Source organism: Pelmatolapia mariae, linkage group LG22 (assembly GCF_036321145.2).
Source record: "Pelmatolapia mariae isolate MD_Pm_ZW linkage group LG22, Pm_UMD_F_2, whole genome shotgun sequence".
Lineage (NCBI taxonomy): Eukaryota > Metazoa > Chordata > Actinopteri > Cichliformes > Cichlidae > Pelmatolapia > Pelmatolapia mariae.
The window spans coordinates 7,773,110-7,779,109 of record NC_086245.2 but is presented as its reverse complement, the minus strand read 5'-3'; positions in this window follow the sequence as shown (position 1 = coordinate 7,779,109).

Sequence of the window (6,000 nt, the reverse complement as noted above, 5' to 3'; positions counted from 1 at the left end):
CATAGATTGACAAAAATATATCCAAAAATGCATTATATGCATCATTAGTGTCTTCCACATAAACTTTTTGCCAATCATAATTTTCTAAATCTGTTTTAAAAGCCGCAATTTGTTCTGGTGTTTTTATTCTACCACTGTAATCAATTTGCTTTTCCTCTTGAAAATAAAGTTGATTGTTCATTTCAAACACTGAAAAGACAGGCAAGTGATCACTTACATCTGTGACTAACAGTCCACTACGTATCTTGCCGTCTATCTTATTGACAAAAATATTGTCGATCAAAGTGGCACTATCCATCATTATTCTGCTTGGCTTTAGAATCAACGGATGGAATCCAAAACTAAACATTGTATCAATAAATTCTGAAGTCTTATTATGGTCGTTTGCCTTCAATAGATCAATGTTAAAATCACCACAAAAAACAATCACCTTCTCCTTGTGTTTTTCTAATATTACAGAAATTTCTTTGGTAAACTGATCTATACAGGATGCAGGTGTACGATAAATGCAGCTAACTAATATGTTTTTAGATCTTTCAACCTGAATTTCAACGGTTAAACATTCCATCAAGTTATCAATCACAGCAGTCATATTGTTAACAACTTTACAATTAAGATACGAAATAACAAACATAGCAACACCTCCTCCTCTTCTACTCTTCCTATTTTGCCAAAACATTTCATAGCCCTCTAGTCCATCCTGCAGTTCTCTGTCATCATTCAACCATGTTTCTGAAATTGCTACCACTGCAAACTTATTTTGGAATTGATCAAGATACGCTTTGATTTTAGAAAAATTTCTGTAAAGACTCCGACTGTTAAAGTGGATTAATGAAAAACCTTTTATCTTGGGATCCAACTCTTCCCCATTATAATATTCACATGTCATATCAACATTCTGATAGAGGTGGATATCTGGATCAATACTATTGTCCAACTCATAAAATTTATAATCATGAGATCCAAAATATTCCATTTTTTGCCTTCTTTTTTTTTTTTGTTCACACATTCACATGCATAGTTATTTTTCTCACACTTATCAGATATTGTTTATATCACAGTCAGCAACACAATTCTTTTCTACACTGAACTCTATTTCTTTTGTTTAAATCTCTCAAGATCTGCAATGTCTCTGACAACAATTACTTTAGCTTGTTCTGGTGTCCCATTAAGTCTTATGAATACCTTACAGTTCCTGGTCCAGGTATCTTGGATGTGCCTTTCCTTCTTCAATAGTCTTGCCTGTCGTGCAATTTCAGCATTTCTCTTGGTAAGATGCTCATTCACATATACGCCGGTTCCCTTTAACTTCTTTCCCATCTTTAACAGTTCAACTTTATATTTCCTGTTCACAAATCGTAGTATGATAGTTGGCATCTTGGTATGTTTTTGTGGAATAGTATGACATGCAGCTATGTTTTTGCTATCCAAAAGAATGTCTTTGTCTTTGAAAAACTGAATAACTTGCTGCTCAAGCAAATCCTTTTCAGCTCTTGGTGCATCTTCCCCCTCCTTGTCACCTGCTGTACTCCGTGCATAGGTGTAGTGATTTGTCTTCAGTCCAGAAATAATCACATCTTCCATTCTTGTATACTGCTCCAAATCTTCAACTCTTTTTTCCAGCTCTTCAATCTTCTTATCTTTTTCCTTAATCACAATCTTCAGTTGTCTTACTTCTTCAATTAAGTCCAGTAGTCCTGCTTGCTGTTTCACCACCTTACTCAATTCCTCTGACATGAAGTTAAGAGATTTCTTAACTTCTTCAATATCTTCTGTTAGCCTCTTGGTTGTCATGTTTCTTGATCACCAATTTAAATTCTTAGAAGACAAAATGAATTCCAGACTCCAGGTAATCCAATAGGCCAGGTGTTACTTGTAGAGCACATGTGATGAAAAAAAGGACCCTAAACTTCAAAATTTGTGGAAAAACTCACACAAAATGAAGCAGAACCTCTTTGTGAAGATACAAGTCTTAACCAATCTTTTGGATGTTAAGTTCTTTTCGTGATGTTTGTTGGATTGCTAACACAGTTTTCCCAATCAGCAGCCATCTTCTGACATGACAGCACTTGCTTTTATTGGTGGGATTGTTTTTCATCTTTTAGTTTTTTCTTGTTTTACTTTGAAGGTTTTGTCATTTGTTGTATCCAGGTCTGATATGACATCTTTTCCGCAACGTCTTCACCTGTATGTGTGTCTCCCCAGGTTATATGTGGCCCTGTCTTCCATCCTTGTTAAAGTGTCCTTTATGCTGTGATCTTTTTGTTCTGTCATTGAGAGTTCCTGTTTTTTTGTTTTCTTCAATACTGGATTTTCCTTCTTGTTTTGGGATTGTTGGCTTTTTTTCTGTTTATTCCTTTCTACAGCCACTTTTTTTTTTAACATTCATCATGCATTCAGTCACAATCTTGTGTCCTGCATTTGAGTCCACTACATCACTTACTTATATATGGAATAAGTTACTAATGTTGAACTGCTCATGGGAAGCATGCATTTAGACTGAACCAAATAGAGAACCAAAAAAAACCCCATTCCATTACTCAATCAGAAGGGACTGTTTTCTTCTTCAGTAATTTGTGTGTTGCAAAATTTCGTACACACACTGAATATCCATCCATCCATTCGCTTATCCTTTTCAGGGTCGCGGGGGGCGCTGGAGCCCAGCTGTCATAGGGCGAGAGGCAGGGTACACCCTGAACAGGTCGCCAGTCTGTCGCAGGGCTAACACACAGAGACAGACAACAATTCGCACTCACATTCACTCCTGCATTCACACCTATGGGCAATTTTTTTAATTTAATATCATGTGAAAGTGATCAAAGATGTACCTGAGAGCATGTTTATTAAAAACATTGTGGTGTTGGTCTATTTCCATTTTTTATGATTTTTTTTTAAATATCTGCTAATGTTGCGGTGAACATGGGAGTTCTTGTGATTTCCAGATGTAATGATTTCAAAATGCTGGAGACATAAAACTTGAAAATGATCACAGATCCACCTGAAGACAACTTAAACAAGAACACAGGGTTTATGTTGGATCACAGTACATAACAGCTCGGCTATTATGGTCTTAGAAATAAGTCTATATATCAGTGTGTATTTTGTATTTCCCTTTTCGATTTTGTAAAACATGAAAACATTCACAGATGTTTTTGGTGATGTGTTAAATATATCTTGTAGAATTTGGTGATATAAATTGGACTTGTTTTGAGATAAAACTTTCAGAAGCAACCTTATTGTTATGATTTTAACACTTAATTATATAAAACACTACATTAAAAAGTACAACAAAGTAATAACAAATATTTTTTTGTACCAAATATGGAAAATTATCTGAAAACAGCCTTTAAAACAACCTTTTGCATGGGAGTATAAATTGCTGAATTTACGAGGTGCACCTAAAGGCACCATGAAAGGCGAGCCCATATTAAATGTTTATAAGGCGTAAGTGCGCAAATTATTTTCAAGCGTAGATGTCGTGACTGCGGTGAGCTAAGCTAGCTGTTATTGTCTAGCAGCAACCTGTTACATTTCAAAGAGCAAAACAAACCAATTCAAGTCCCACCACAAAAAACTACTGGCTATGTTTCACCTTTACTTGGATTATCAATTATATGGACCACATGTATAATTTTATTACTTATTTACATGAAAAAATGGTAAATGATGAGATGCTTGGAGGGTAGTGTGTTTTCCTCTCTTGCTTCTGCCAGATCTGAAAGTGCTCCTTTGTGGCGTAACTTAGGATCCCACTACACCTAAAATTACACTTAAAATCTTAAAATGAAGATCCTTCTTTGACAAGTAATTAATATTGAATAATGTGACTCCACATTATGGTGTGTCACATATGTTTACCTGACAAGGTTTTATCCATCCATCCATTCTCTTCTTCCTTATCAGGCTGGAGCCTGTCCCAGCTACCATAGGGGAGAGGCAGGGTACACGCTGGAAGGTTACCAGTCTGTCACAGGGTTCACAAAGAGAGATCGTCAACTATTTGCACAAACGACTATTTTTATGAGCAATTTTAGAATCACCAGTTAGCCGAACCTCATTAGCCCCATGTTTTTGGACTGTGGGAGGAAGCCAGAGTATCCAGACAGGATCCACTCAGAAAACTCCCACCCAGATGGTGGATTCGAACATTGGACCTTTTTGCAGTGAGACCGTGCTGCCCTCCATATAAATTAGTATACAAAAGATCAGTAGCCACGTACAAATGAATGAATAATACAAGTTTGCCACTTGAGGACAGCAAGTATTTGCTTGTTGTTGTTGTTTGCCTTTATTAAAAGGAATTTGGGGATTTTGTGAGGATTTATTTGTCGCCTGCTTTGATTCAGATCCTGGATAAAACCACATTTTCAAAAAAATAAAAACACACAAAAACAAAAGACAGTTAATACAATGAGGTCATACGAAGGCTGAAGCGAGCACGATTTTAAAGAAACAGCAAATATTCTGTCGCTTGTTTAATTTCTTGTAGTTCAGACACATTTGAAAACAAACAAAACCTCAGAGAAGATAAATGACTACACGAGCAGCTGTCAGGAGAACACAGAGAACCAGCAGTGCCACAATGCCAGAGGTGACTTTTGACCCTCTGTTTGATTTTGCATGTTAAGAGTCAGGAGCTTCACCTGATGAACATTTTTCAGGAGCCACAGATGTGAGAGTTGAGAAATGTGTATCATTTATAACAGTTACAAAAAGCTTCTCACACTGAAAACTCTGAGAACCACAGCCTCATTTTCTTATACCGGATGACTCGATGTTAAATGTGACATAACACTCACTTCGTATTTTTAATAACACTGACGTGAATTACTTATTCCATTGTGACACTTCACACGTCTTTCTTTCTTCATTTCTTTCTTTTTCCTTTAAAAGTGACAAAAAAAATTCATAGTTTCTTCTAAAGTTATAGGATGTACTCACTGATTCAGTATCCCAAATGTTTTGGAATTTTCTAGATGGCTTTGATTTTACAAAACAGGATCATTTATTATTTTAAAATAGTTTAATGAATTTCACAGGTGCTCCCACATTTCTTTTACATGTTAATCACATCAAAACTGAAAAGTATCAGATGCAAAATATTACGCATCTTTATTTTATTATGTTCACTTTGTTTCTGTTTGTGGCATTGTTTTTAAAAATTGCATCACTTCATTCTGGAGTCTTATAAGTGAATTTCAGTCACATACTTTTTTAAACTGTCCTTTTACTTCTGCTTTCTCACAAATACTTCTTTGAGGCTTTGAGCAAAATGCATCAAACCAACACTTCGGAGCATCAGCTCCACCTTTTTCCCCCATCCTCGCACAGTCCTCTCCATCAGGATGTTCACCATTGTGCCCTTTCCAATTGTCTGGCTCGTTGCCACTCCAAAACTTCAAACTAAGGAATGAAAAACAAAAAGAATTGTTTCACGGGTAACTTTAATTCTGGATATGAAAAAAATATATTTTCACAACAATCAAACCTTTGATCCAGTAATGATCCATCCGCCCAAAACCATCTGCCCTCTACTGCTGAGTCTGTCAATCCGATCCAGAACTTGTCCTCATATTCAGTCATTACATCTCTCAGTCTTCTCTCCAGGAAAGTCTGATCAAGAAAAGATGAAGAAAATTACTTTGTCAGTCTTTTCTGTGCTGAGAAGGTGAAACATAAAGATGTGATAAAACATGTGAGAACATGAACCTGCAGCAGTGTTTCATACCTGCTCCTCTCTGCTGTCTATCTTAACCAGGTCTCCTCCTTTAGCTCTACATTCATCTCTGCTCTGTTTCCAGGATGAATTACTGCTGGAGAAGTAATAGCACTTTCCTCCATGTAGCTCGAAGCCTTCTTCACATTTAGAGCAAGGATCATCTTTGAAGAGATTACAGCAACGACTTCAATCGGGTGGAAGAAATCACTGTTCATGTTTGTGTGAACTTAGCTTGAAGTTTGTGTCTCAAAGACAAAATCCATAACTTACCTACTACTGTA